The sequence below is a fragment of the Ailuropoda melanoleuca genome, chromosome 12, assembly GCF_002007445.2.
Source record: "Ailuropoda melanoleuca isolate Jingjing chromosome 12, ASM200744v2, whole genome shotgun sequence".
In the NCBI taxonomy this organism is placed as follows: Eukaryota; Metazoa; Chordata; class Mammalia; order Carnivora; family Ursidae; genus Ailuropoda; species Ailuropoda melanoleuca.
Genome location: NC_048229.1, coordinates 1,834,715 through 1,846,397, shown reverse-complemented (window position 1 = coordinate 1,846,397; position 11,683 = coordinate 1,834,715).

Here is an 11,683-nt window from a genome sequence, read left to right as displayed (position 1 = left end):
GTGGCAGAGCCTGTCAAAGTCTTCCTGTCCGTGAACGACCTTTAAACACTGTCCTGCTACGAAGCCTGCAGCTGCTGCGAGCGACCGCGGATGCCGTCACGTGCCTGGCATGAGGCGAGCATTTTCCTGCCTTCTCTCCCACCCCAGAAGCTAGAGAGGAGGGAGATTCCCCGCTGAGGGCTCGGAGGGGTGGGTGGAGGGCCAGCACAGGAGCTGCCGCTGGAGGACCCCGAGGAAGGGCTCCGTGGCCTCGCCAGCCCCTGGCGTGCACGCAGGAGGGCTCCACGGACACTCAGGGAGTGAGCCAATGACCAGCACACCTCCTGGCCTTACTAAATGGGGAACCAGAGACAAAAAGGGAGGGGGTGGTACCGAGCTCTCAGGGTCTGCCTCAGGGCCCCATGTGGCCGACCATGGCCCGTTGGCCGCAGGGGCGCCGCTGCTGCATTACTCGCAGGGATCACCACCCAGCATAGCCCCCGCGGCCCAAGACCTGCCCCTCCCGGAGGGCGCCTGCCCCTTCTGCTTTGGGCTGAGGCCCCCCACGCAGGAGGGGTGGCCAGCTCCATACTGTTCACACCATCCCGCTAGTGCCTTTCTTGTGAGCAGCGGGGGTGAGCCAGTGATGAGAAGCTTGTGCCTTCAAAGAGCAGGCGGGCAGACAGGCTGCCCTTTCAGCGGTCCCCCTCAGCTCCCTGCTCCCTGCAGGGCTGTCCTCATCTTCTCGGGACAGACCCTCTAGCCCCACGCCCCAGCCCGTGGGAGGAGCAGCCCGGGCCCCGGCAGTGCTTCTCCAAGATCTCAGTGCGTGGGAGGAGGGGGGGAGGTGCAGGCTGGGGTCTGTCCCCTCCCCTGCCCCCCTACAGGGGTCAGGTGCTTTTCTTTGTCTGGAGTTCACCATAGTCTATTAAGAAATGAAGCACGGGCCAAGCAGGGCCTCCAAACCGTGGTGTCTTTTATTTCTCTGAACTGAAAGAGTGTGACAATTGAAGTCATTTTGTCCAATCCAGAACATTAGGACTTTTTTCAGAAGAATAATGGCATTTTCTCAAGAAGATGTGATGTTGGGCCTAATGATAGCTATTTGCTCCTAACAGCGTGGAGATTCTGTGTTCGTGCCACCTACCCCGGCCACATGCAGCGCCCCGATGTGGCCGTGCTGCCCGGGGGATAAGCGTCTGGCACAGTTGGGAGCATCGACTCCCAGGAGGTATGGCGGTGGGGCCAGGCGGCGAGCGCATGTGTGGGCGGTGCAGCCCTGTGGGGAGCCCCCAGCCTCGCTGACCCCCGAGGCCTTGTCTGGACCCGAGGCCATCAGAGGAAACAGGAAGAGACTGAAGAGGAGGACAAGGGCATGGCGGGCTCCGCGACCTGACCCACCAGGCCACTCTCGTCTCCATGACAACAGAGAATGTTCTGGAAGGGTGAGGGTGAGGTCCACCTCTGGACAGAAGGCCTGACAAAGAGTCCCTCACGTTTTCCGTTCAACTTGAGCAAGACTGGAAATTCTCAGGCGCCCATCTGGGCCCTGAGACCCCCCAACGCCAAGGGAGGGGAGGTGGCCCTGCCCGCCCCCTCGACCACTGGGGTTTGTGCGCTTCTATTTTTTTTATCCTCAAGAAAACTGCTGTTTTCCAGGCAGCTTCAATTAAAGCTGGGGCCCCTCACCTCCAGTCGGTACATTGCTTACATTTCAAAGGCCCGAGCCTGACATTACTTCTTGTGGGATCCTTGATGAAAAGCATTCGCTCGGGATTATTCCCTAACAGATGAGATTCCCCCAAGACAGTTAGACTCTGCAAGAACAGGCTCGTGGCTCCAGTGGGGGCCGGGGGAACCTGCAGGGAGGGCCAGGCCCAACCCACTCCCATCTGCTGTCCCTGGGCCTGGGGGCCAGGGACCAGCGGATCCCGGCCGCATCACCGTGGGTGGGAAAGAAGCAGGTTAAGAGATGTGGGGAAACTCCTCTTTTGAACGGGGGCGGGGGGCGGGGAGGGGATTGGCTTTGTTTTTCAGTCTGAGGTCACGTCCTTATCCCTGCGGGTTAGGGAACGGGGACGCTGCTGGCATGGTTAGGGAAGGGACTGGAGGCTGTGGATCGCGTGACCCTGGGGCCTTCAGGAGAGCAAGAAGCTAACGGGGAGTAGATGTGACAAGGGGCGCAGGAGGGAGCGGTCAGGGGCCAGGGGAGGCAGGTGGCCTCGAGGACAGGAGACTGGGGACGGTATCAGCCTCCTAACAGCCTTCTGAGGGAATGCAGCCCGGCTGTACCTCGGTCTTAGCCCTGCCAGATTCATGCCGGACTTGGGGCCGGAGGAGCTGGAGGGGAATCGGGCTGCATTGTTGGAAGCCACTGGGAGTGTGGTACATGTTCCCACAGCCCCACACTCTGCTGCAGACAGAGCCCCTCCACCGGCCCAGGACCCCACTGGGGACAGGGTGGACTGCAGGCCCGGCCCCCCGTTGCTAAGTCCCCAGTCTGGGGATGCTGCCTCCGGCTGGCTACCCATGCAGGAGTCTTTGTCCGCCCCGGGCCGCCCCACACAAAGGTCTGGACCCCAGGAAAACAAACTCCAGGATCGCGGTGGCCTTGCGCAGGACCCCAAGCTCTTCTTGGCCGCCCCTCCCCAGCACCCCCGCTCCCGCTCCCGCACTGCTCCCCCGTTCCGGTGGGCACTGTGGTGACCTGCTGCCCTCCAGCAGAACTAATCAAGAAGATTATAGGGCGGGCGGTGGCGAGGAGTCCACGGCTCGGGGGAGAAACCCGAGGAAAATCCCCTGGCCCTGTTTCCCCAAACTTTCCTTTGATTTGTAATTTTTTTTTTTCAGAATTTCTTCATCGCGGATTTCCGGATGTGTCGTCCCCGGCGGCTCACACAAGTTTTGGCAGAAGCCGACGTCCTACTTCTCGTCTGGCTGGAGGAAGCAGGCCCACAGAAGCACAAGCAGAAGGCTCCCCCGGCCCAGCTGAGGAGCCCGATGCGAAGGAAAGATTTCTAGCCCGTCCACAAACTGTTTTTCTCATTTTCACACAGAAGCCATCAGACGGGACTGGCTGTCCAATGGGCTTGGGGTCTCGGGCTGGGCTGGGCACATGGGTGGAGTCTCACGTGGAGGCTGGGGGGGGGGTGTCTGCGTCACTGTCCCCGTCGGGGCCCCGGGCATCTCCCCACGGCTCCTTTCTGCGGCTCCCGGCCCTTCCCCGGCTCAGTACCCGTGCAGGGCCCAGGGCAGGGGAAGCGGGCATGTCCGTGGAGCCCGTGGGGAGCCTTCCCCGAAGGGTAGCAGGCTGTGTTGGGGGCCACTTCCTCCCTGCCAGCCCCCCCCCCCACTGCACGGTTCCCACCACAAAAACCAGCCCGGCCGTGTCCTCCTTGCTGGCCCACAGTCAGTGCTGGGGAGGGGCTGCTCCTGGCTTCGACACGGCCTGTCCACTAAGGTTGCTTTGCTGTGGTGCTGGTTTCCGTGGCCTCTGACGGAGGGCCAGCTCCGGCGCGGAAACCTGGGCCCCAGCTCGACCAGGGGTGGATGGAAGCGCGGGCTTGTTATAGCCCACCTGCCGCGACAGGCCGTGGGTCTGAGGCCGCACCCCACTCACACACACACACACTCACACAAGGACACATACATTCACACGTACACACACTCACACACACTCATACACACAGAGACACATTTACACATACATACACACTCACACACATTCACACAAGGATGCACTCACACACTGTACACACACACTACAGACACACACATTCACACATACACTAACTCACAGAAGGACATACTCACACATACACACACACTCACACATACATACACACAGACACACACATACTCACATACACACACTCACAAGGACACACACATTCACACGTACACACACACATACTCATATACACACAGACACACTCACACATACTCACATACACACACTCACAAGGACACACACATTCACACATACACTCACACATACACACACACACACTCACACACTCACACACACAGCAAACTTCCCAGGAGCCGCTGTGCTCTGGCCCTGGCCCAAGCAGGGTGGCTGGCCGTGCCCAGCTGGCTGCAGAGCGGGCCTTAGGGCAGAGGCCTGGGAGGGACATTCCACCGTCCTGCGGGACAGGCTCCCTATTCCTGGCCACCTGACTCGGTGGGACACACCCTTCGCGGGCGGGGGGCTGCAAACAGCCTCACTGCCCTGTGCAGAGCTGGCCCCTGGACATTGGACACCTCGGTCTGGAAACCCATGAGTGGCCCACGGGCCTTCCACACCCAGCACCGTTGGGTCTCCAGTGCCCCCCCAAGGACCATGGGGTGGGCAGGAGCCCAAACCTATTTACAGCCCTTCCCGTGGACACCGTTGAAAACTGCCCTCACGTGCTCGCGGGTGCCCCCAAGCAGGGCCTCCCACCCCTCGCCTTCCCGTCCACACCAAGCGCCCGCAGCTCTGGGATGGTCTTGAGGGCGAGCCGGGAGGGGACGCGCTCAGGCTCTGCCCTCGCCGCCGCTGGTGAGCCTGGGCGCCCAGGCCGGCTGCCACTGGAGGCAGACCTGGAGTGAACCCTGGAGCCTGGGGTGAGCGGCTCCCTCGAGGGCGGGGCCGCATTCTGCAGCTGCCTCCGGAAGCCAGAGCTCTCCTGAAGGTGGGGGCGGCCTGCCAGGCTCTGTGCGCTGCAGATGCCCTCCCTGGAACCTCGCCTGTGGCCGCTGTCAGCTCAGGGAGGGTGGGGACCGGTTCCCTCCACAGCTCCCGTGGGAGCCCCGTGCCCCTTGGGGAGGCTCGGGCGTTGGAGCGGGCGGTAAGAGGGAAGGCCCAGGAGTGCTCGCGGAGCCCAGAGCTGTTCCCAAGTCCCTCCTTCAGGAGGGGATCCCTGTGCCAACAGCCCAAACGCCATCCGTGCCCGAACAGAGACACTCTAGTGTTCCCCCCACACAGTGGAAGGATATCACCCAGCATCAAGGGTAGTGAAGGTCTGACACCTGCTGCGTGTGGATGAGCCACGAGGAAGCCAGCCACAGGAGGCCACGCGCGGTGTGACCCCGTTTATAGGACATTTGCTGCTGGGGCTCCCCCATGGCTCCTGCAGGGCTCCGGCTGGGCAGGGGGTAGTTACTGTATGGGATTCCTCGGACGCTACTGTGCAAACGCACTGCATTTTACTAAAGCCGAGACACGTGTTTTTTATATTTTAAATCTTTGGGACTGGGACGGGATGTCATAGTTCAGCCTTAGATGTCGTGAAATGCCGTAATCAGGGGTGTCTTCAACTCAGTGAGACGTGAGAGCCCGCGTTCCTAGAACTCATGTTTCCTTTCCAGGGCAGACATCAACTTGGTTGTTGTTACTGCCAAAAACTTTAAAAAAAATTATGTAGATACACATATCTATAAAACACCTGGTGCTTTAATGATCTATTCCTGTGTAACGAATGATCCCAAAACTTAGCAGCTTACAAAATCCATTTTATTTTCTCGCGCACTCAACTGTGGGAAGGGCCGTTCCTGAGGCCCATGCGCCCTCACTCACACCCGCGCAGGGCTGGCTTGGAGGCGGGCCCCGTAGGAGCCATGAGACCATACGTGGCCTTGGGTAGAAGGACGTCCACCTTGGTGGCTGAAAGCTCGCAAAGCCTATGTTCCAAGACAGCAAGGCAGAGCTGCAAGGCCTCTGGCGTGCTGGCCTCAGGAGACACGCGGCGCCCCATCTGGGCTGCGTGTGGCCAGGGCCGAGGGCACGGGTGTCAGGAGGCAGGACTGGGCGCCATGTGGGGGGCTGGCTCCCACTCCAGCAGTGACTGTGGCCTCCTTCATGATGAAATGGACACCTACTGCATCTATGACGTCATGCCCTGCCCTCAGCCACAAGTAAACAGACACACACAGTCCTGTCCTCATGGCGGTTACGCCCAGTGGGAGGGGGTGGGGGGCAGGCAAACAGCAAGCGAATGTCAACAGGATCGTTGCAGTAGAGATCATCGGTGTAAAGAAGGACCTCGGTGGAGGACGGAAATGCTAGAAAGGATGGTCACGAAGGCCTCTCTGAGATGCTGTGGGACAGTCAGGCTGAATGATGAACAGGAACGGATTCTCTGGGAGAAGAGCATTTGGGGTGAAGGCAACAGCATGTGCAAAGGCTGTGGGGTGGACCGGGGGATGGAGGAAGGGTGGTAGGAAGGGTAAGCCGTGGAGGAACTTGGGAGGGGGCCGGACCAGCAGGTGTTGGGGACCGTGGTAAATGGCATGGGCTTCGGGGCGCCTGGGTGGCACAGCGGTTAAGCGTCTGCCTTCGGCTCAGGGCGTGATCCCGGCGTTATGGGATCGAGTCCCACATCGGGCTCCTCTGCTGAGAGCCTGCTTCTTCCTTTCCCACTCCCCTGCTGTGTACCCTCTCTCGCTGGCTGTCTCTCTGTCACATAAACAAAATAAAATCTTAAAAAAAAATGGCATGGGCTTCATCCCAAGGGCACTGGGACTGACCCAAGGGCTTGTCCCAAGGCAGGGGTCACTGGGTAGGTGAGCTACGTGTGGCTTGCGACCAGCTGGGTGCAGCCCGAGGAGAGGAGGCTCTGCAGGGCCAACGTGCCCTCTGCACAACCACAGCACAGAGGGGGCGGGTACTGCCCCACTGTCCTCCCCGGGCGTGCTGGCACCTCAGGCGGCTCCCTCCTGGGGCTTCTCCCTCTCGCCCACACATGGGTCATGCATCTCACACCCACACCAGGAAACCACATGCCTTTGCAGGGCGGGAGGGGGAGGCCCAGGGGCTCCGCCAGCAGGTCAGAGAGGACAGGGCTGGGGCACTGCATGAAATCAGCTACAAGAAAGCATCTCCCAAGAGAAGCCTCCAAAACTCAACTTGGAGAGGGCCCATCAGTCTCTCTGTGCTGTTTCCAACATGTCTTTTAAAAAACGAGACCTGGGGCGCCCATCAGTACGAGGGAAGCAGTTACCCTCAGAATTCCAAAAACATCAAACCTTCGATGGTGGGACCCCCTGAACCTGCCGTCCTACCATCCTTCTCGACTTTATTTTTTACTCATTCATAACTCCTTTAGCCTCCCCGGAAAGAGTGGGGTATACAATTGGCGCATAATAAATGTTCAGTACTTGTGGGACCATGGTGGACAGAAGGACACAGTCTTCTGCAGCCTGCAGTCTGTGACTCTGTGTTACCTGCCTCGGCAAGAGGGTCTTCACAGGTGTGGCTGAGGATAAGGACCCCGAGATGGAGAAGGTGCTGGTGGGCACAGGCTGATCACGGAGAGCTTTTCCCGATGACAAGACAACAAGAGTCAGGGAGGGGCAGGTTCTTTTGGGATATACGCACTATTATCTTTGAGGTGGGGTGGTTTCAACCAGGACTTTCTCCTTTGTGTCCCTAAGACCCAGCTCCACGTGGCTGAAGACACCAACACACAGATGGAGTGTACGGACTCACGGGGATGGAGACGGTTCGATTCGTGTGCTGTCATGGAAACCTCCTCCCAGTCCTGCTCCCTTTCAAGTGCCCCCATTCCCACACGTGGCCCCGCAGCGTCCCCCTGCAGGGCTCCAGCTCACAGCCCCTCTGTTTGGGCCCAGGGGACACAGAACCTTTTCACTTTCTCTCCGGCACCTGTGTGAGCAGAGGCTCTCCGCCTGAGGCTTATCGGCTAGGACTGGCTCACGGGCCTCTCCCCAAACCAGTCACGTGGCCAGAGAGACTCAGTGCTCCAGAGGACCAGCTGTGATTCATGGCCAGCGCTGCAGCGTGTGAGGAAGGGGAGGGGGGGCCTCACAAAGCTTAGGATACCACCACTTGAATTTGGACAGACGCTGAACCCCAAAACAATGGTGTTCTCCGGGAGTAGTGGGAATTCACTGGTTGACTGGAGGGCCGGCCTGTGACTGCGCCAGGAGAGGGTGGTGTCTGTGGGTGCTGGGCCAGCAGATACAGAAATGACATTCCCAGGGAGCCCCCGGGGCACCCCAGCATGAGAAGTGGATGTGGTCGCCACCCCTTTATTCCCATGTGAAAGTCTCCCTCTGGCTCTGGGCATGGGCACTGGCCCCTGGGGTCTTTTCCAGTCCTGGTCTCTCTGCAAACAGCCCTGCTGTCCTGCAGCTGTCCTCTTGGAGCGACTCCTGATTGTTTTCGGTCATGCCGGGACTGGGAGCATTCACTCCTGGGTTTGTTTTCGCAGAGTGTGCAAACTGGAGTCTTGGCCTGAAACCAGGGAAATGATCGACTTTTTCCATCCACCCACTGCCATCCCCAACTGGTCTCCAGAAGAGCCCTGGGAACACTGTGGGCAGGACTCCGATGAGCCGGAAGGTGCTCCGGCCGAGCTCCGCTCGCTGGCCCCCCTCAGCTCCCACCCACCCCCGCTGGGCTGGCCGTCTCGGCTGTTCCCCTCCTTCCCGTGAGGGGGGATTATCCTCTCCCAGCTACCCAGGGGCCTCGTTAGGGTGCTCCAGGTGGAGACACCGTGGGGACCCAGGCCCGTCATCAGTCTATAGGTCTCCGTGGTACCGCCCACCGTCAAGGTCAGCTACTACCAGACCGAAGGCCAGAATGCGTTCACCCCGGGACGTCAGCCCTTCGTGCCGCAGGGGAGCGTGAGTCACTGCAAATTCTGCTCAGGCGACACTCGGCTGGCACAGCCCGACGAAAATACTTTGGGCTAATTTATTTGGCAACAGCATCAAAGCCCAAAGAGGACCAAGTCCAAATTTTCTCCTCTTTTAAAAATAAAATAAAATAGAAACAAAAGCAAATCTTGGCATGAAGAGAAGCAAAACTGCGATTAGCTTTCATCATCTGTGTTTGCTAGGATGGACGTGACCCGCGTCTGGTGTTCTCACCACGGCCTCCGTACCTAACACAGTCCCCAGCACACAGTAGGCGCTCAAGAGAGACGTGCTCGATAGTGCACCGGTTTCTCCAGATGAGAAACCACCCCGGGCTAACTGGCACGAGACACTATCTCATGATACTCGTGGGTTCTGTGGGTTGAGGGCGGGGATAAGGGCATGAGCGATGGCTCAGCTCGGCTCTGCCGCGTCGGAGAGCAGGGGCGACTCGGTGGCTGGACGCTGGGAACACCTGGAGGTCCCGTCACTCACCTGGCAGGGTGGGTGCTGGCTGGCTGGCAGCGGGGACCTCGGCGAGGCTGTGGGCCACACAGCTGTGCAGGACTGGTCCGTGTGCCCCTCCCGCAGCGGAGAGCGTGGGCTTCCTCGCAGTCTGGCCCCCGGGTCGTGGGATGAGCATCTTGCTGCATCGTCATCAGTGACTTATTCTCGGAAGTGACGTAGCGTTGCCTGCACAGCCCGCAGCCTACTGAATTCAAGGGAGCACAGGCCTTGCCGCTTGACTCAGTCATACTTCGATTGAGTGCCGTGCAATCTTCCTCAGGGGGTGAATGGCTCCGATCCGGAGAGGGTAGTAAACCAAGGCATCTTTGCAGCGATCGCTCGATGCCAGTCAAGGTCTTCCCAAGTAGCCTTAAGCACCACTAAAAAGTGGACAGATTGACCTCGAATTCAGAATAGGTTCAAAAGCATCTTCCTTGAGAAAGCCGCGGATCAGCTGGGATGGAACGTGGGGCTGAGGGACGGCGCAGCCGGATCAGGGTCCGCATTGCGGCGAGGATGTTGTCCTGCAGTTTTGCAAGATGCCAAAATGAGGGAAGATAAATGGGCTCTCTCTGTATTATTTTTTATGACCCTCTAACTATGTCAACGAAGATTTCAGTTAGAAGAACGTGAAGCCAGTTGGGACGCTGGGGGGCTCAGTCGGTGAAACGTCCCACTCTCATCCCAGCTCAGGTCGTGATTTCGGNGTGCACCGGTTTCTCCAGATGAGAAACCACCCCGGGCTAACTGGCACGAGACACTATCTCATGATACTCGTGGGTTCTGTTGGTTGAGGGCGGGGATAAGGGCATGAGCGATGGCTCAGCTTGGCTCTGCCGCGTCGGAGAGCGNTGAGCGATGGCTCAGCTCGGCTCTGCCGCGTCGGAGAGCAGGGGCGACTCGGTGGCTGGACGCTGGGAACACCTGGAGGTCCCGTCACTCACCTGGCAGGGTGGGTGCTGGCTGGCTGGCAGCGGGGACCTCGGCGAGGCTGTGGGCCACACAGCTGTGCAGGACTGGTCCGTGTGCCCCTCCCGCAGCGGAGAGCGTGGGCTTCCTCGCAGTCTGGCCCCCGGGTCGTGGGATGAGCATCTTGCTGCATCGTCATCAGTGACTTATTCTCGGAAGTGACGTAGCGTTGCCTGCACAGCCCGCAGCCTACTGAATTCAAGGGAGCACAGGCCTTGCCGCTTGACTCAGTCATACTTCGATTGAGTGCCGTGCAATCTTCCTCAGGGGGTGAATGGCTCCGATCCGGAGAGGGTAGTAAACCAAGGCATCTTTGCAGCGATCGCTAGATGCCAGTCAAGGTCTTCCCAAGTAGCCTTAAGCACCACTAAAAAGTGGGCAGATTGACCTCGAATTCAGAATAGGTTCAAAAGCACCTTCCTTGAGAAAGCCGCGGATCAGCTGGGATGGAACGTGGGGCTGAGGGACGGCGCAGCCGGATCAGGGTCCGCATTGCGGCGAGGATGTTGTCCTGCAGTTTTGCAAGATGCCAAAATGAGGGAAGATAAATGGGCTCTCTCTGTATTATTTTTTATGACCCTCTAACTATGTCAACGAAGATTTCAGTTAGAAGAACGTGAAGCCAGTTGGGACGCTGGGGGGCTCAGTCGGTGAAACGTCCCACTCTCATCCCAGCTCAGGTCGTGATTTCGGGGTCATGAGCTCGAGCCCCGTGTTGGGCTCCACGTAAGAAAAAGAATGTGAAGCCANTTTGCCATGCTCCCCTGAGGAGGTCTGGGGCTAACTCGAGCAGGCACTGATGGCTGGAGCCATGCTGCCTGACCTCTGGTGTCGTGGGTGCTGTGACTGATGGCTGTGGAGCCCTCACGCCCGCCCCTCAGAGCTCCGCTGGGGTCAGCTGTGCCTGCCAGCTGTCACACACACACTGGTGAGGACAGTCCCGGAGAGGCACAAAGCAGGGCTCTTCAGCTAGGCCACCTGCATTTAAATCTCAGCAGGATGACCTTGGCCTCAGTTGCCCCAGCGGTAAAATGGGCACTGTAAGAATGCCTACATCACGGGGGATCTTTTCAGAATGAAACAAGGTGATGTATGCAAAGAGTGATGGTTTCCCCCGAGAAAAATCTAGATAATGTTAGTAAAAGAAAGGGAGGTGCTACCTGGTGACTGAAAGTCATAAAGGTCCAAAGCTCTTCCTTCCTACACCTGAGATGTATGCCACATCCCCCAGAAGCCCTGCTGTGCACTCATGCCTGCCATGTGCGTCCACACTGCAACCCTGTCCCTCTCATTCGTGGGCGGGGTGAGGGGCATTCTAAAGCCTCTGCAGGACCCTCCCACACAGACAGGGAGCGGTGTGTTTCCTCTCCCTCTCCACCCTGCCAGGCCTCAAAGGGGACTTCACTCCTGGGGCTCCCTTGCCCTCTGGCTTTAGGAAGGTTCTAACAGAGGGGCCCCTGGAAGGCAGACATCTGGAGGGTGGAGCAGGGGGAGGTCAGCATCTTTCTCCTCGCTCTCTGCTCTGGCAGAGGGAACCTTTCCTCCGTGGCTCCAGCCCCCACCTCATGGGTCCTGCTCCCGTCCC